The following is a 20,429-nucleotide window of genomic DNA, read 5'->3' as shown; positions in this document are numbered from 1 at the left end:
GGAGCTTTACTCTGTATCTAACCCCGTGCTGTACCTGTCCTGGGAGTGTTTGATGGGGACAGTGTTGAGGGAGCTTTACTCTGTATCTAACCCCGTGCTGTACCTGTCCTGGGAGTGTTTGCTGGGGACAGTGTAGAGGGAGCTTTACTCTGTATCTAACCCCGTGCTGTACCTGTCCTGGGAGTGTTTGCTGGGGACAGTGTTGAGGGAGCTTTACTCTGTATCTAACCCCGTGCTGTACCTGTCCTGGGAGTGTTTGATGGGGACAGTGTAGAGGGAGCTTTACTCTGTATCTAACCCCGTGCTGTACCTGTCCTGGGAGTGTGTGATGGGGACAGTGTAGAGGGAGCTTTACTCTGTATCTAACCCCGTGCTGTACCTGTCCTGGGAGTGTGTGATGGGGACAGTGTAGAGGGAGCTTTACTCTGTATCTAACCCCGTGCTGTACCTGTCCTGGGAGTGTTTGATAGGGACAATGGAGAGGGAGCTTTACTCTGTATCTAACCCCGTGCTGTACCTGTCCTGGGAGTGTTTGATGGGGACAGTGTAGAGGGGGCTTTACTCTGTATCTAACCCCGTGCTGTACCTGTCCTGGGAGTGTTTGATGGGGACAGTGTAGAGGGAGCTTTACTCTGTATCTAACCCCGTGCTGTACCTGTCCTGGGAGTGTTTGATGGGGACAGTGTCGAGGGAGCTTTACTCTGTATCTAACCCCGTGCTGTACCTGTCCTGGGAGTGTTTGCTGGGGACAGTGTAGAGGGAGTTTTACTCTGTATCTAACCCCGTGCTGTACCTGTCCTGGGAGTGTTTGATGGGGACAGTGTAGAGGGAGCTTTACTCTGTATCTAACCCCGTGCTGTACCTGTCCTGGGAGTGTTTGATGGGGACAGTGTAGAGGGAGCTTTACTCTGTATCTAATCCCAGGATGTGCGTGACCCAGCAGTGTTGTGTGTCAATGTTGTTTACCTGTTCATTGACACAGTGCCGTCACGCAAGTCAGGAATCTATAAATAGAACCAGCTTCTCTTGTGTCATGTTTAAAGATTGTGGCTAATTAGACAGCACCTTCCAAACCCACCACCTCTGCCATCTAGAAGGACAAGGGGCAGCAGACACATGGGGAACTCCACCACCTGCAAGTTCCCCTCCGAGCCCCACACTCACCATCCTGACTGGGAAATATATCGGCCGTTCCTTCACTGTCGCCGGGTCACAATCCTGGACCTCCCTCCCTGACAGCACTGTGGGTGTTACCCACACCACACAGGGACTGCAACCGGTTCAAGGCGGCGGCTCACCCACCACCTTCTCAAGGGGCAATTAGGTTTGGACAATAAATTCTGGGCCTGACCAGCGACGCTTCACATCCCACAAACGGATGTTTTTAAAAACATCCCTTAGGCAGGTGATGATGTAGTTGTGGCTCCAGACTAGTAATCCAGAGGGCCCAGGCTCAGGGGTCATGGGATTAAACCCTCACCAATGGGGAATTTAAATTCAATTAATAAAATCTGGAATATATGGCGCTAATCTCAATAATGATGACCGTGACAACTATCATCAATTGTTATTCAAAAAAAAAACCATCTGGTTCGCACTAATGTTCCACTTTAGGGCAAGGGAAATCTGCCGTCTTTACCCCGGTCTGGCCTACATGATGCGGTTGACTCTTAATGGCCCCCCTCTCTGAAATGGCTGAGTGAGACACTCCGTTCAGGGGGGCAATTGAGGAAGGGGCCTGTAGCCACCTAAAATGGCTGATTCCCTATTAATTTGGCCAAAACCCGATTTAAAATGGCGAACCGAAAAGGCTGATGGGAAAAGTCGGCCCAGATCGATACTCAAGACCATTAGCAGCACATCAACCCAGACATCTGCAGTTTAATCGGCTATCCCCGGGAACAATTGCAACATATTAGCAATTGAATGCCGGGCCAGACCTGTCGGCGCCTGCAGTGGCCGAAACAAAGACAGGTGAACGACCACCCCCCCGATCGAGGAATCGCCCCGTTATTGGGAACAAGTCCAATCACTTGGGACTCAGGGTCAAGGGCCGCCCCGAGAGGCGGGAAGCCCCGGGACCCTATAAAGTGAGGGGCCAAGTTCAGATCGCTCTCTCTCTCTCCCTTCTTCGCCTGCTCGCGACCTTCGCAAGAACATCGACCAGAAAGCGTAAGTTTGACTCCAGCGATCGCTACCCGATAGAGACTCCTAGACATCGACCTGTATCTGCCTTTTGAATCCCGCGGGCCAGATCAGATTCGATAAGCCATTTGTTTCCCTGACCTGGTGGGCCCTTCCTAAAGTTAAGTATTGGCCAGTAGTGGTAGGTTCCTATATAGAGAGTAGCATTATTGTGTAAGCATTACTTGTTGTATATAATAAATGACCGTTGATTTCAATCTTACTAAGCGGTGTGCTGACTTATTAATCATAACTCGAGCTTGAACCACATGGCGGTATCAGAAAGATACCTGGCGACTCATGAGCAAAGGTGACATAATCAGAGGTAATAAACTAAGGCTAATAAGAGCAACATAATTGGCGACTCCGCCGGGACCCGACATAGAAGTGGAAAACCACTCCGGGAGAACCCCAACAATTTGAATAGAATCCAATCGGAAACAAAAACAAAAAAAAACCCCACAAGTGTTCAAGCGGATCTGGTTAATAATTCTCAATTCGGAAGTGTGTGTATGCACGCGTAACTAACAGGGTTATAAGGTAAAACTGATAGATTTTGTTGCGTCAAAACTGTCGGAACTCTGAATTTTCGGAAATTAGCGCAAGCCGTACCCGCATCTACGACACCACCTTAGCCCCCTGTTCCAAATTTGAACGTAGCGAGCAGATAAGAGAGATGGCCATGCAGGCAATGCAACGCCTCATGAACCCTGAGGAATTTGCGGTCGCAGCGACCAGCAGCAGTAGAGTGGGACAGTGTCCATTGAACAGGACCGGACCCTAGACCCCAAAAACAGTACGGATTTCCCCTAGAAGCAGAGGGAGAAATCCTAAAGGTCATAGAAAGCTTATTAGAGCAGGGTGTCCTAAGATCGGTAGCCTCAACTAATAATGCCCCGATTTGGCCAGTAAGGAAACCAGACGGATCATGGCGCTTGACCATAGATTATCGGGAGCTCAATAAAGTCACCCCCGTAGCAGCCCCCACCGTTGCAACAAGTCCCGAGACCATGCTCAAACAGGGACTCCATGCCCGATATTTCACGGTTTTGGACGTCAGTAATGGGTTCTGGTCCATTCCATTGGCAAAGGCGTGCCAGTATAAATTTGCCTTCACTTTCAGAGCGCAGCAGTACACGTGGACATGCCTGCCACAAGGCTTCCACAACTCCCCCTCCATTTTCCACCGACAGCTGGCAAATGGACTAGCAAAATTTTCTCGTCCCGAATGTCTGGTACAGTATGTAGACGATCTACTACTGCAGACAGACACGAAGGAAGAGCACATTGAGCTTCTGTCCGAACTCCTGGAATTACTACATTCCATTGGCTGTAAAGTAAACCCCAAAAAGGCCCAGATATTTGAAGAGAAAGTGGTATATTTGGGTACTATTATCACACACGGAAAATGCGAGATCGAGCACAAAAGAATTGACTCGATCGCTAAATTGCCCCTTCCCCAACACGTTTCAGCCCTCCGATCGTTTTCCGGACTGGTTGGCTACTGCCGAAACCACATTGACGGTTTCGCCAGCAAGGCAGCGCCCCTCTCAGACCTCCTAAAGAAAGGAGCCCCCTGGGAATGGCTTCCGCAGCATACGGATGCTGTGGAATCATTAAAACAGGCGCTCATAGCTGCCCCCGCACTACAAGTTCCAGACCTGCTTTCCCCTTTCGCCATAGAGGTAGCGACCACAGACCGCACCCTTCCAGCCGTGCTCCTGCAGGAACGGCACGACCAGTTAAGACCAGTAGCTTATGCCTCCCGGATTTTAGATGCTGTGGAGCAGGGATTTTCAGCCTGTGAGAGGCACCTGCTCGCAGTTTTCTGGGCAGTCCAGTACTTTTCATACATTACCGGACTGAACCCCATCACCATTTTGACCGAACACACCCCCACCCAACTTTTACTAGACGGACGACTTAAAGACGGTACCGTCAGCCAAATCCGCGCTGCTAGGTGGACCCTTCTCTTACAAGGACGGGACATCACAGTCAAACGGACCAAAACACACACATACTTAGCGGACAATCTACAGTACCCCGGAACCCCCCCATGAATGTGAAATCATCTCGCCCCACCATAATACAGGCCCCTTTATAGCTAAAACACCCCCCAGAAAACTAGCCACTCCATCTCAGAGCCCCCTCACCCGGACACGTGTGATCCCATTAGGATCTATGTGGATGGATCTTCCACAGTCCTGGATGGGCAACGCATAACAGGTTGTGGGGTTTATGTGGAGGACGCGCAGGGACGCGCCCTCGAGGAAATCGCATTAAAATTACCCGGACACTCAGGCGCGCAGGCAGCAGAGCTTGCGGCCATCGCCTACATTGTAGACCACCCAGATTCCTTCCCCAGCCCAGCAGACATATATTCAGACAGCCTATACGTGCGCAACAGCCTCACTGAATTTCTGCCCCTCTGGGAAACGAGAGGATTTGTTTCCGTGGATGGGAAACCCCTCCCCTCAGCCCCATTACTCCGCCATATTCTGAAAAAAGCCAAAAACCGGACCTTTGGCATCATAAAAGTCCGCAGCCACCATCGTTCCTCCCCCCCTGGAAATGTAAAAGCCGACGCACTGGCTAAGGCAGGATCCAGGCATGGGTATTTTTGGAAGCCCCCCGGGAGCGCCCCAGTGAGTGCGCCAGTGAGTGCAGTTCAGGTCGCGCAGACTAGGATCGAAGATCTAGTAGAGGCCCAGAAGCAGGATAGCTCTCACTGAGATCGTGAAAGGGAAGTTTCCAGCCTCATACGAGAGGTACAAAAATACAATAACCACACATGACGGTGTGGTGTTAAAGGACACCCTTTATGTAGTTCCTGAGCAGGATAGGAATCAAATGATCTGTTTATTCCATGATGGTCATGGACACCAGGGAACCGAACCCACCGCAGCCCACCTCAAACAGCTTTGTTGGTGGCCTAATCTCAAAGAGGATGTATCCCATTACATTGAGAATTGCCTCATCTGCGCACAGAACAACCCAGATAGATATGCCAAAAAGGCACATCTCAGCCACACCCGACCCGTTAACGGCCCCTGGACTAACCTCCAGATTGATTTTATAGGTCCATTGCCCCCTTGCAGGAATGGCTATAAATATGTTCTGGTGGCCATAGACACTTTTACAAAGTGGGTGGAAGCATTTCCCGCCCGCACCAACACCGCGAAAACCACCGCCAAAATCCTAACCCACCACATTTTTACAAGATGGGGACTCCCCCGCAGTATTGAGTCGGACCAAGGTTCTCACTTTACGGGTCGGGTCATGCAGAACGTCCTCACAATATTTGGCATAACCCAAAAATTTCACATTGCGTACCACCCTCAGTCGAGTGGTATAGTGGAGCGCATGAATGAGACCCTAAAAACTACCCTCAGAAAAATGGTCCAGCAGAACAACACCACTTGGGACTCAGTCCTCCCCTTTGCGCTGATGTTTTTGCGTAACACTGTTTCCACCTCCACAGGTTTCACCCCACACACCCTCATGACCAGACGCCCCATGAAAGGGACAGAGTACTTGTTGGGTTTAGACCTGACCAGCCCTGAAGTTACGGCCCTCACCCACGAGAAAGCCATTGAGCAATTACTTGCAAATGTAAAAACGACTCAGTTCGCAGCCGCTGTTAAACTGGGCACTAAAAGGCAGTACATGCTACGGAGTATAATATAGGACAAAAGGTGATGTTGTCGGTGTATAACCCCAGCACATTTCTGTCTCCGAAATACTCGGGTCCGTACTCCATTACGGATAAAGTAAGCCCATCGGTATACAAAACCAAATACCCAAATGGTAAGACTGCGTGGTTTCATATAAACCAGCTAAAGGTTTATGGAGCACAGTCAAACCACGCCCACCACGTCATGCTTGACGCAGCAGACCAAACCCCGCCCACAGCCACCGTGACCACACCAACCCCCTCCACGTCCAGCCCAGACACGGACTCGCCCCCGACTCCACCCACAAACTTTACACTCCGCCCCGGAACGCCCACAGACTGCAGAGACAGCGACTGTGACTCTGACGACAGCCACAGCACGCCTCCCTACTATCCGGGTCCCACACCCAACAACTCCGACTTCAACTCCAGTGACCCCTTCCTCATCACTTTCTTAAACAAACCACACCACTGACCCAGACGGAATACCCTGACTTTATCCCCACTCAACTCAACCCCACTCATTGGCACCGCGACAACTCCTACAGACTCGTCCGCAACGACAAGAGCAACCCCAACCCATACCACGCAGCCCTCTCAACATTAATTCACTCCAGAATTTGGCACCCGGGAGAAGGGGACGACCCCGAGTCAGACCCCCAATCCGCCAACCCCTTTGCGATCCTGTTCGCAACAGAGAACTGAGGTGCCCACATGATGATTTAAAGGAGACACTTGGTGAAAAGTGTTGTCCTTCCTGATGGAACCTGCAGGATGTTTTCCGTTGTTTGTATGTTTGTTTAATGTTGTTTGTCCGACAGGAGAAATTTTCTCACACGCCCATTCTGCCGAAACCTCTGAGGACTTGCCTCAGAGACCCACCGAGACCAGACGCTTGTCAGAGGAACTAGCTTTTCAGCTGATACTTGTTCGGGTATCAGATGCCCGATCGTAGTTGCTCTTGTGATTCGAGGTTAGAATCAAAGTAGCAACCCCACCATGATGACTACATTTTTGCCCGTTCTTGGCGGTTGCTCAGGCAGTGGAGAGACGGCGTGAGACCCGCCCTGCCTGGGGACCCCCCGTTGGTCAAAAACGCTCGGGTAGGGGACATACGGTATTGGTAGCCGTCCTACCCGGGGACTCCAACCAAATCTTACCCGTCACGGCCCATACGCACCTCATTCGACCTTTTCCTTTCAAAAACAGTTTTATTTATTTAGGCATGGTCCACCATTGGGAAGTGTGCCGTGTCCAAACATTTGTTTTGAAAAAAAAAATGGGGGCGAAGTCACATATAGTGACCAATTTATAAGGGTTTAATTGGCCCCAAGTAGGACAGACACACTAACACACCGGATATTAAACCAAGGTAGTTACAGATACTATGCTTGTTTTACAGAACTCCAGGACCGGAGAAAAACAGAGAACACAGAGAAAGAGGACAGCCATGAGGACTCCTTTCTTCGTGCTCAACATCTTGCATTTGGACATTTGGTTGCGCGGGAACGCGGACCCCATTACTCCAAACCTCACTGCCGTTAATGTTTCACTGCCCCGCAGTACCGAGGGCCCAGTCACCAGCCACGCTGCATTATCCTGGTGCGCCAAGTTCATAACTTGGTACTCCTTATCGTACATCATTGAGGCACTGTTGGCATTGGCCATACTCTGCTGTGCAGTACAGACCATGCGCCTCCACAAGTGGAAAAGGAGAGCGTACCGCGCTCGAACCCCGGTATATCGGATCCGATCCCCTATATTCGGTTATGACCAGACCCCAGACCCCCGCGACCTATGAAACCAGAATAATAAAACATGCACTTGCGTTTTTCCTGTCAATAAAAAGAAATGGATGATCCTGAGCTTGACTGCCAAGCCAGGAAAAAATATATGGAATATTTTGATTGTTGTTGTATGTTTAGAGAGATAGGATTATGCAATGCTTGATGAGTGTTTTAGGTAAAATTAGAGGTTCCAAGTTTTTATTTTTTTAGATACATGCCCCTGCCTGACATAGCGCCCTCAAGAATTGTTTAGGTAAATTTTTGTGCATAGCTAGGGTCAGAGTAGTGGCCATGTAGGAGGCCCCCCCCCCCCCCCCCCCCCCCGGTCAGGGAACGGAAAGGACAAGACTTATGTGATCCTTCACGCTTCGCGTTAGGATCACAAGGAGGGTCTGTAGCCACCTAAAATGGCTGATTCCCTATTAATTTGGCCAAAACCCGATTTAAAATGGCGAACCGAAAAGGCTGATGGGAAAAGCAGGCAACAGGACACAAACGGACAGCTGCAGACAGAATAGCGTATTCGGCTCTGGGGAAGTCGGCCCAGATCGATACTCAAGACTATTAGCAGCACATCAACCCAGACATCTGCAGTTTAATCGGCTATCCCCGGGAACAATTGCAACATATTAGCAATTGAATACCGGGCCAGACCTGTCGGCGCCTGCAGTGGCCGAAACAAAGACAGGTGAACGACCACCCCCCGATCGAGGAATCGCCCCGTTATTGGATATATCTAACCCAGTGATTGGGAACAAGTCCAATCACTTGGGACTCAGGGTCAAGGGCCGCCCCGAGAGGCGGGAAGCCCCGGGACCCTATAAAGTGAGGGGCCAAGTTCAGATCGCTCTCTCTCTCTCCCTTCTTCGCCTGCTCGCGACCTTCGCAAGAACATCGACCAGAAAGCGTAAGTTTGACTCCAGCGATCGCTACCAGATAGAGACTCCTAGCCATCGACCCGTATCAGCCTTTTGAATCCCGCGGGCCAGATCAGATTCGATAAGCCATTAGTTTCCCTGACCTGGTGGGCCCTTCCTAAAGTTAAGTATTGGCCAGTAGTGGTAGGTTCCTATATAGAGAGTAGCATTATTGTGTAAGCATTACTTGTTGTATATAATAAATGACCGTTGATTTCAATCTTACTAAGCGGTGTGCTGGCTTATTAATCATAACTCGAGCTTGAACCACGTGGCGGTATCAGAAAGATACCTGGCGACTCATGAGCAAAGGTGACATAATCAGAGGTAATAAACTAAGGCTAATAAGAGCAACATTCTCCTTTGCCTAACTTCCTTGTTACTTCCTCAAATAACTCAAACAGATTTGTCAGACATGACCTCCCCTTGACAAAGCCGTGCTGACTCAGTCCTATTTTACCATGCACTGCCAAGTACTCCGCGATTTCATCTTTAATAATGGGCTCTAAAATCTTACCAATGACCGAGTGAGATAGTGGGAATAATTTAAGGACTAACTGTTTTAATGGTTGAATTGTGAATCATAGAATTCATAGAATTTCCAGTGCAGAAGGAGGCCATTTGGCCCATTGAGTCTGCACCGGCTCTTGGAAAGAGCACACTACCCAAACTCAACACCTCCACCCTATCCCCATAACCCAGTAACCCCACCCAGCACTAAGGGCAATTTTGGACACTAAGGGCAATTTAGCATGGCCAATCCACCTAACCCGCACATCTTTGGACTGTGGGAGGAAACCGGAGCACCCGGAGGAAACCCACGCACACACGGGGAGAACGTGCAGACTCCACACAGACAGTGACCCAGTGGGGAATCGAACCTGGGACCCTGGAGCTGTAAAGCAGTTGTGCTAACCACTATGCTACCGTGCTGCCCTCAACTTCTGCACGTCCTCAACTTGTTCATCTCGAAATAAGGGCACCTGGGTAAAACACTTGACTAATAAACTGGTCGAAGTGTCTGGAGTTTTACAGACAACAACTCCAAAGTCACAGCCCCATGAGACGGCTGTGCGGGTCCCAGGCAGGGCGCTTCCCCTCTTTCTGGGCCCTTAATCCCCGCCCACTGCAACCCCCAACCACCTTTAACTCACCCCTTCACATCCTTTAGGTGCCTAGAGTTGGGGACCATAGTCGCAGTGGGGTCAAACTGCTTTATTTTATTTTTTGAGCTTTTTAAAAATAAATTTTGAGTACCCAATTATTATTTTTTTCAAATAAAGGGCAATTTAGCATGGCCAATCCACCTACCCTGGATTGGATTGGATTTGTTTATTGTCGCGTGTACCGAGGTACATGAAAAGTATTTTTCTGCAAGAAACTCAACACATCATTAAGTACATGAAAAGAAAAGGAAATAAAAGAAAATACATAAGAGGGCAACACAACATACACAATGTAACTACATAAGCACTGGCATCGGATGAAGCATACAGGGTGTAGTGTTAATGAGGTCAGTCCATAAGAGGGTCATTTAGGAGTCTGGTGACATTGGGGAAGAAGCTGTTTCTGAGTCTGTTTGTGCGTCTTCTCAGACTTCTGTATCTCCTGCACATCTTTGGTTAAACTCGGGGAGAATGTGCAAACTCCACACGGACAGTGACCCGGGGCCGGTATCGAACCCGGGTCCTCGGCGCCGTGAGGCAGCAGCGCTCGCCACCGTGCCGCCCGTGTTTTATATTGTTTCAGCAAAAACCTCGTGGCTTTTGACCTCTACTCCACTAGTGGAGTTCATATTTAGCATGATACACTTTCCAACCTCAGCTTTTTCAAACAATGACACACAACTTGGTTCTTTTGCATTGTGAACCAGCTCTGCTTCTCTGAACCAGGCCCTCTGCAAGTGTTCAAGGCAGCGACATCTGAAAGGCTCGCTCCTCACAAGCACCGCAAACAACAATCCTCTGTACAAATGAGAATACCTTGAATGAGCAATGATGTATTCAATTAACGCCCGACTCGTGCTTTGACTCACAATTTTAAAAATGCCAAAACGTAGCAGTCAGATAAGCACCAACTCAATGTTAACGGAATGATTTGCATTGGGCGATAAATATTTTGTCACTGTTTACCACACGTACAAATCGGGGGTCTTGTGGCACAGTGGGCAGCGCTGTTCGAGTCCCGCTCCAGGACTTTTGATGGCCAAGGAAAGCGGGTTTGCAACGCGTCAAAATAAATAGGTCGATCGCCGACCTCAAAATCCTTCCGTCGCACACCGATGGCGGGAGTGTCTCCCGGACAGCCATGTGGAGGGGAGCCTGCCCCTTCGACCAGGAAAACCTTGTTGTAGAAAAAAATAAGTCTGCCTTGTGCACCTGCTGCGTGTGGGAAGGGAAACGGAGATGGCAAGGCTTACAAAATGCCTGGCAGGGAGCATATAATAGGAGAGTCCGTCCCTCACTGTGGAAGGGTCTAAATCCTGGGACCCCTACAAGGGACTTCCCTACACCACAGGGGACCGCAGTGGTAGACTGCATGTGTGCAGAATGCAGGGATTCCAGATATATTGTACTATATTTAAGTTAAAGTCGCCATAGTCCCAGATGACCATGAGTTGCAATCCCCTTTGAGGGGGAGAGCTGGCTGGTGGGTGCTGTAACCCGAGGGTCACCACACCTCAGGCAAGGCTGAGAAGGTGGGCCTTCATGGATACGGGGCAAGTATGGGGTTTGAACCCTTGCTGCTGGCCTTGCTTTGCATCCGGAACCAGTTGTCCAGCCAAGTGAGCTAAATGCCCCCTCCCTGTATTATATGTATTTGGTGCAGGAATGATTGGTGTGTGTATGACTGCTGCAGTCATGTCTTCAAAGATCCTGGCCTACATGACAGACAGACTTTTTAGCTGCAGAGGTGCAAGTAAAGCATCATAAAAGTAAGATCACGATTCATTGCAAACACGGATATTGTTTACTGGAGTTGGCCTAATGGAATTTTGCTTATAGAAAGAGGGATTCTTGGGGAGTAGATAATTAGAGACATTGTGTTCAGCTTAGTGAGATGAGATAGTTAATGGAAGGAGCCAGGGGCTGAAGTAGTCAGGTATTGAGTTTTTTCAGTTTCGAAGATTACTTTTAGATTGGGATGTGAACAGACAAGAAGCTGTGCTCTCAATACAGTTCCGTTAAAGATCTGTCCGTGAGCAAACCAGCAGTTTCCAGAGAAACAGTCAGTTAAAGATTTGACTGCGGACAGACCGGCAGCTTTTCTCAAAGTAGTTCAGGTAAATAGATTTCCCCAGACAATATGAACAGCAGTTTCTGGAAAGGCTGGTAGTTTAAAGTGTGTTTGAGACGGGCAAGAATCTGCAAACTGGTTCCTGAAGGGTCGCTCTTTTTCAAAGTGGTTTATCCAAGACATCGCTTTACAGCAAGTATTGCTGAGTCCGCTAACTGTATTTAACAGTGGATTGTGACCAGAGATGGGTTTTGTTTGAGTGGAGATAAAGATAGCAGTTAAGGATTATTGGATTGGATTCTCTGGTTTCCCCAGCCACGAGTCTTTCGACGCCGTGCCCTCTGCTGGCGGCAGGATTCAATCCTCCCACCTCTTGTCAATGGGATTTGCCATTGAAGCCACCCACGCCACCAGGAAACCAGTGGGCGGGGGTACGCTGTCAGCGGGAAGTGAATCACAATGGCCGGAGACACTCGTGTCTCGTGAACGAATCAAAACAAAATGGCGGTCGGACTTCCAAATCTCAATTCACCACTTTCGGCTCTGTCTAGCGGGCGGGACCCCCTGGAGGAAGGCACGAATTCCGTGCGTGGTTAAAACTCAGGCCACCTCGTGTCAGCTCCATTTTCTTACCTGGTGCTGCCCAACTCCTCAATCCAGGGCCAGACGCGCCAAGCCGGGCGAAGAGGCAGGGGAAGCCAAAATGGGGAGTGTTGGTTCCAGTGAGCCGAGGGTTTGAACAAAGATAGTTCGAGCTGGAAGAGGAATCCACTTGTTGGAACTTTGCAAGAGAGAAAGAGGGGGCGGATAAGTCAGAGGAAGGATGGTTGTGGAGGTGGGGGTGGATGAGGAGTGGAGAATAGAACATAGAACATAGAATACAGCGCAGTACAGGCCCTTCGGCCCACGATGTTGCACCGAAACAAAAGCCATCTAACCTACACTATGCCATTATCATCCATATGCTTATCCAATAAACTTTTAAATGCCCTCAATGTTGGCGAGTTCACTACTGTAGCAGGTAGGGCATTCCACGGCCTCACCACTCTTTGCGTAAAGAACCTACCTCTGACCTCTGTCCTATATCTATTACCCCTCAGTTTAAAGCTATGTCCCCTCGTGCCAGCCATTTCCATCCGCGGGAGAAGGCTCTCACTGTCCACCCTATCTAACCCCCTGATCATTTTGTATGCCTCTATTAGGTCTCCTCTTAACCTTCTTCTCTCCAACGAAAACAACCTCAATTCCATCAGCCTTTCCTCATAAGATTTTCCCTCCATACCAGGCAACATCCTGGTAAATCTCCTCTGCACCCGCTCCAAAGCCTCCATGTCCTTCCTATAATGTGGTGACCAGAACTGTACGCAATACTCCAAATGCGGCCGTACCAGAATTTTGTACAGCTGCAACATGACCTCATGACTCCGGAACTCAATCCCTCTACCAATAAAGGCCAACACTCCATAGGCCTTCTTCACAACCCTATCAACCTGGGTGGCAACTTTCAGGGATCTATGTACATGGACACCTAGATCCCTCTGCTCATCCACACTTCCAAGAACTTTACCATTAGCCAAATATTCCGCATTCCTGTTATTCCTTCCAAAGTGAATCACCTCACACTTCTCTACATTAAACTCCATTTGCCACCTCTCAGCCCAGCTCTGCAGCTTATCTATGTCCCTCTGTAACCTGCTACATCCTTCCACACTGTCGACAACACCACCGACTTTAGTGTCGTCTGCAAATTTACTCACCCACCCTTCTGCGCCCCCTCCTCTAGGTCATTGATAAAAATGACAAACAGCAACGGCCCCAGAACAGATCCTTGTGGTACGCCACTTGTAACTGAACTCCATTCTGAACATGAATGGGTGGTGTGACCCGTTGACAGCTTAAAATGAACTCTCCCCGAGCCGCTTAGTCTTCGACCAGATCCGGGGAGGAAGGCCACAACAGTCCATGACGTGCGATGAGGCCCAGCCAGGAATTCTCAGGCGCCCTCCTGATTCTCATCCAATCGCTGCTGCCATCCAGAAAGGAAAGCCGCCATTGGCCGATCAGCTGGGATGGTCTACAAAGCTGGGGTAGACTGTTTTGAGCACTGACTGCCCAGATGGTAACGGTCCCGTGGACAAGAGGCCCAGGCCTCCCGCATCCCACCCCTTCCCCCCCCCCCCCCACGCACCCCCTTCTCCCTCAACCCCCTATCCCAGCCACCACCCCTCCCCCTAGCCAGCCCGCACCCATTAAAATCATGAAGTAAAATTATATATGTGACAAAGGATTTGCATTGATAAAGATGCAATCACTTACCCAGGGTGCTGAGGGAGAGAGGGGTTACTGAGTGACAGTGTGAGGGAGCTGGATTAACATCAGTACAGATACAGTCAGTAACACAGGGTGCTGGGGGAGAGGGGTTACTGAGTGACAGTGTGAGGGAGCTGGATTAACATCAGTACAGATACAGTCAGTAACACAGGGTGCTGGGGAGAGAGGGGTTACTGAGTGACAGTGTGAACGAGCTGGATTAACATCAGTACAGATACAGTCAGTAACACAGGGTGCTGGGGGAGAGGGGTTACTGAGTGACAGTGTGAGGGAGCTGGATTAACATCAGTACAGATACAGTCAGTAACACGGTGCTGGGGGAGAGGGGTTACTGAGTGACAGTGTGAGGGAGCTGGATTAACATCAGTACAGATACAGTCAGTAACACAGGGTGCTGGGGGAGAGGGGTTACTGAGTGACAGTGTGAGGGAGCTGGATTAACATCAGTACAGATACAGTCAGTAACACAGGGTGCTGGGGGAGAGGGGTTACCGAGTGACAGTGTGAGGGAGCTGGATTAACATCAGTACAGATACAGTCAGTAACACAGGGTGCTGGGGGAGAGGGGTTACCGAGTGACAGTGTGAGGGAGCTGGATTAACATCAGTACAGATACAGTCAGTAACACAGGGTGCTGGGGGAGAGGGGTTACTGAGTGACAGTGTGAGGGAGCTGGATTAACATCAGTACAGATACAGTCAGTAACACAGGGTGCTGAGGGAGAGAGGGGTTACTGAGTGACAGTGTGAGGGAGCTGGATTAACATCAGTACAGATACAGTCAGTAACACAGGGTGCTGGGGCGAGAGAGGTTACTGAGTGACAGTGTGAGGGAGCTGGATTAACATCAGTACAGATACAGTCAGTAACACAGGGTGCTGGGGCGAGAGAGGTTACTGAGTGACAGTGTGAGGGAGCTGGATTAACATCAGTACAGATACAGTCAGTAACACAGGGTGCTGAGGGAGAGAGGGGTTACTGAGTGACAGTGTGAGGGAGCTGGATTAACATCAGTACAGATACAGTCAGTAACACAGGGTGCTGAGGGAGAGAGGGGTTACTGAGTGACAGTGTGAGGGAGCTGGATTAACATCAGTACAGATACAGTCAGTAACACAGGGTGCTGGGGGAGAGGGGTTACTGAGTGACAGTGTGAGGGAGCTGGATTAACATCAGTACAGACACAGTCAGTAACACAGGGTGCTGGGGATAGGGATTACTGAGTGACAGTGTGAGTTAGCTGGATTAACATCAGTACAGACACAGTCAGTAACACAGGGTGCTGGGGGTGAGGGGTTACTGAGTGACAGTGTGAGGGAGCTGGATTAACATCAGTACAGATACAGTCAGTAACACAGGGTGCTGGGGTGAGGGGTTACTGAGTGGCAGTGTGAGTTAGCTGGATTAACATCAGTACAGACACAGTCAGTAACACAGGGTGCTGGGGGAGAGGGGTTACTGAGTGACAGTGTGAAGGAGCTGGATTAACATCAGTACAGACACAGTCAGTAACACAGGGTGCTGGGGGTGAGGGGTTACTGAGTGACAGTGTGAGGGAGCTGGATTAACATCAGTACAGATACAGTCAGTAACACAGGGTGCTGAGGGAGAGAGGGGTTACTGAGTGACAGTGTGAGGGAGCTGGATTAACATCAGTACAGATACAGTCAGTAACACAGGGTGCTGGGGAGAGAGGAGTTACTGAGTGACAGTGTGAGGGAGCTGGATTAACATCAGTATAGAAACAGTCAGTAACACAGGGTGCTGGGGGAGAGGGGTTACTGAGTGACAGTGTGAGGGAGCTGGATTAACATCAGTACAGATACAGTCAGTAACACAGGGTGCTGGGGAGAGTGGTTACTGAGTGACAGTGTGAGGGAGCTGGATTAACATCAGTACAGATACAGTCAGTAACACAGGGTGCTGGGGGAGAGGGGTTACCGAGTGACAGTGTGAGGGAGCTGGATTAACATCAGTACAGACACAGTCAGTAACACAGGGTGCTGGGGGTGAGGGGTTACTGAGTGACAGTGTGAGGGAGCTGGATTAACATCAGTACAGATACAGTCAGTAACACAGGGTGCTGAGGTAGAGAGGGGTTACTGAGTGACAGTGTGAGGGAGCTGGATTAACATCAGTACAGATACAGTCAGTAACACAGGGTGCTGGGGAGAGAGGAGTTACTGAGTGACAGTGTGAGTTAGCTGGATTAACATTAGTACAGATACAGTCAGTAACACAGGGTGCTGGGGAGAGTGGTTACTGAGTGACAGTGTGAGGGAGCTGGATTAACATCAGTACAGATACAGTCAGTAACACAGGGTGCTGGGGGAGAGGGGTTACCGAGTGACAGTGTGAGGGAGCTGGATTAACATCAGTACAGACACAGTCAGTAACACAGGGTGCTGGGGGTGAGGGGTTACTGAGTGACAGTGTGAGGGAGCTGGATTAACATCAGTACAGATACAGTCAGTAACACGGTGCTGGGGGAGAGGGGTTACTGAGTGACAGTGTGAGGGAGCTGGATTAACATCAGTACAGATACAGTCAGTAACACAGGGTGCTGGGGGAGAGGGGTTACTGAGTGACAGTGTGAGGGAGCTGGATTAACATCAGTACAGATACAGTCAGTAACACAGGGTGCTGGGGGAGAGGGGTTACCGAGTGACAGTGTGAGGGAGCTGGATTAACATCAATACAGACACAGTCAGTAACACAGGGTGCTGGGGAGAGAGGGGTTACTGAGTGACAGTGTGAGAGAGCTGGATTAACATCAGTACAGATACAGTCAGTAACACAGGGTGCTGGGGGAGAGGGGTTACTGAGTGACAGTGTGAGGGAGCTGGATTAACATCAGTACAGATACAGTCAGTAACACAGGGTGCTGGGGGAGAGGGGTTACTGAGTGACAGTGTGAGGGAGCTGGATTAACATCAGTGCAGATACAGTCAGGAACACAGGGTGCTGGGGGGAGAGGGGTTACTGAGTGACAGTGTGAGGGAGCTGGATTAACATCAGTACAGATACAGTCAGTAACACAGGGTGCTGGGGGAGAGGGGTTACTGAGTGACAGTGTGAGGGAGCTGGATTAACATCAGTGCAGATACAGTCAGGAACACAGGGTGCTGGGGGGAGAGGGGTTACTGAGTGACAGTGTGAGGGAGCTGGATTAACATCAGTACAGATACAGTCAGTAACACAGGGTGCTGGGGGGAGAGGGGTTACTGAGTGACAGTGTGAGGGAGCTGGATTAACATCAGTACAGATACAGTCAGTAACACAGGGTGCTGGGGAGAGGGGTTTCTGAGTGACAGTGTGAGGGAGCTGGATTAACATCAGTACAGATACAGTCAGTCACACAGGGTGCTGGGGGGAGAGGGTTTACTGAGTGACAGTGTGAGGGAGCTGGATTAACATCAATTCAGATATAGTCAGTAACACAGGGTGCTGGGGGAGAGGGGTTACTGAGTGACAGTGTGAGGGAGCTGGATTAACATCAGTACAGATACAGTCAGTGGTCTGGGGTGGGGAAGAACGGGGTCACCTAGTGACACTGAGAGCGAATTGGGTTGAAAACAAATATTTTGTTGTTTGATTTGAAGAGTTAGAAGTGAGAATAACATCTGGGGTAGCTGCTCCCTCGAGACCTCGGATAGTGAAGTCACCAAATTTCTTTTGAGAATCCACAGTGTTATAGAAGGAAAAATACTTCCTGATCTAACACTTTGACATCCCCCTCGGTTTGTCCACGAGGCTGTTCCCAAGCGAAGAAAAACACCCCCCAGTTGAGCAGCCCCGGTTCGCAATACACAGAACACAGTGTCCAATATTTGCTGTGATTCCGTGGTGGGACAGCACTTGTTGGTCAATCCTAAATATTCAAAGAATTCCATTGCAAACCAGTTTAGGTTTAGCAGTTAGCTCTCGATCTGTCTTTTTAAACACCATCTAGGTGTTTAAAAAGAAAAAAAAAAAAACTTATTCGGTTACTCCTCATTGTTGGCCTCAAACAGGTTTTGGAACAGACCGACAAACTGCCCTCAAGAATCCAGGAAGCCTTCCTCCGACCCTCGGGTGGCGTACTTAATCTTCTCCAGGTGGAGAAATTCCGAGAGGACAGCGAGCCAGTCTGCAGCCGCGTGTGGTGCTGCCGATCGCCAGCCGAGCAGGATTCTCCGGTGTGCGATTTGGGAAGCGAAAGCAAGGGCGTCGGCCCCCTTCCCCATGTGTAGCTCCGGCTGCTCCAATACCCCGAAGACTGCCACTGTTGGGCATGGCTTCACCCTCACCCCCACAACCGTGGACATTGCCTCGGAGAAGGCTGTCCAGAACCCAGCAAGCTTGGGGCAAGCCCAAAACATGTGGGTGTGGTTGGCCGGGCCCCTCTGGCACCGCTCACATTTGTCCTCCACCTCCGGGAAGAACCTGCTCATTCGGGTTCTGGTCAGGTGCGCTCTGTGCACCACTTTGAGCTGAATTAGGCTTCGCCTTGCGCAGGAGGAGGTGGAGCTCACCCCACTCAGTGCTTCGCTCCAGAGTCCCCATCCTACCTCTGTCCCCAGTTCGTCCTCCCATTTTTGTCTGGTCTCGTCCAGTGGAGTCCGGCTCTGTCCAGTAGCTGTCCGTATATTTTCCCACATAGCCCCCCCCCCCCTTCGCGTTGCTTGTGCCTATCAGGTCCTCTAGTAGTGTGCTTTCTGGGGCCCCAGGGTACCCCACTGTCTTTGTGGAGGAAGTGTTTTATTTGGAGGTGTCTCATTTCCTGTCCTTTTGCTAGCCTCCACTTCATCGTCGGTTCGTCCAGTGTCACCAGTCTGTGCCCTACGTAGAAGTCCCCGACCGTCAATGTGCCCCCATCCCGCCCCCATCTTTGAAGGTGGTAAATAGCATGGCTGGGGGGAGGGGGGAATCTGTGATTGCCGCAGATGGGGGCCATGGGGGACATTTTGGTTATCCCAAAGTGCTGTCTCAACTGGGTCCACGTTCTCAGCGTGGCCGCTACCACTGGGCTCGTTGTGTATCTTGTTGAGGGGGATGGAAGTGCTACAGTGGCCAGGGCCCGGAGGGTCGTTCCTTTACAGAATGCCTCCTCCATTTGTACCCAGTCTGTGTCAGGTTCTTGTACCCATCCCCTCACTCTTTCTGCCGTTGCTGCCCAGTGGTAGTATTGTAGGTTCGGTAAGGCCAAGCCCCCTTTGATTTTCCTTCTTTGCAGTGTCTGTTTTGTGATTCTCGGGTTCTTACCCCCCTCACGCACAAACACCATGATTAGCCTGTCTACATTTTGGAAAAAGGCCTTGGGGATGAAGATCGGGATGGATCTAAACAGGAAGAGGGACCTTGGCCAGTACGTTCATCTTGATCGTCTGCTCTCCCCCCATCAGGGAGAGTGGGAGTGAGCCCCACCTTCCAAGGTCTCTTCTTACTTCCTCCACCAGGCTGGTCAGGTTCCACTTGTGGATCTGTCTCTGGCTATCTGCATCCCCAGGTAGCGGAATCTGTTCTGGGCCGTTTGAACAGGAGCCCCTCCAGCTCTCTCCCTCCCCCGTTTGGGTTCACTGGGAATGCCTCGCTTTTGTCCTGGTTAAGTTTGTAGCCCGAGAAGGTTCCAAACTCTTTCAGTGTTTGCAGTATTGCCTTCAGTCCCTCCTGTGGCTTTGAGACATAGAGCAGCAGGACATCTGCATAGAGTGAGACTCTGTGCTCTCGGTCTCCTCTCTGGATTTCCTTCCAGCTTTTTGCATCCCGCAGGGTTTTCGCTAGGGGTTCGATCGCCAGTGCGAACAAGAGTGGGGACAGGGAGTAGCCCTGTCTTGTTCCTCTCTGCAGCTGGAAGTATTTAGAGCTGGTGGTGTTAGTTCAGACGCTCACTTTGGGAGCGTTGTACAGGAGCCTCACCCAGGCGGTGAACCCCGCTCCTAGCCCAAACCGTTCCAGTACCTCGATGAGGTATTTCCATTTGACTCTGTCGAAGGCCTTTTCTGCGTCCAGGGAGACGATCACCTCTGGTGTTCTCTCCCCAGAGGGGGTCATTATTACGTTCAGCAGCCGCCTGATGTTCGCTGTGAGCTGCCTACCCTTGACAAAGCCGGTTTGGTCCTCTGCGACCACCTCTGGTACGCCGCCCTCCAGCCTTTTGGCCAGGACCTTTGAGAGTATTTCGCATCCACGTTCAGCAGTGAAATGGGTCTGTATGATCCGCATTCCGTCAGGTCTTTATCTTTTTTGGGTATCAGTGAAATTGTGGCCTGCGCTAGCGTTGGGGGGCAGGGTGCCCCCTGCCAGTGAGTCCGCGAACATG

At 50.4% G+C, this 20,429-nt stretch overlaps 1 protein-coding gene across 1 annotated transcript in view; it reads right to left on the bottom strand.

Annotated features, from left to right (window-relative positions):
- LOC140419840 (interferon regulatory factor 8-like) overlaps positions 1-12,451 on the bottom strand; it is a 28,000-nt gene extending 15,549 nt beyond the window's left edge. Inside the window, 1 exon segment of the mRNA XM_072503886.1 lies at positions 12,432-12,451. The gene's annotated coding sequence lies outside the window, so the exon portion shown is untranslated.
- Between the last annotated feature and the right edge of the window lie 7,978 nt (positions 12,452-20,429).

The sequence above is a fragment of the Scyliorhinus torazame genome, chromosome 5, assembly GCF_047496885.1.
Source record: "Scyliorhinus torazame isolate Kashiwa2021f chromosome 5, sScyTor2.1, whole genome shotgun sequence".
Lineage (NCBI taxonomy): Eukaryota > Metazoa > Chordata > Chondrichthyes > Carcharhiniformes > Scyliorhinidae > Scyliorhinus > Scyliorhinus torazame.
This window is presented reverse-complemented; position numbering and strand designations above follow the sequence as displayed.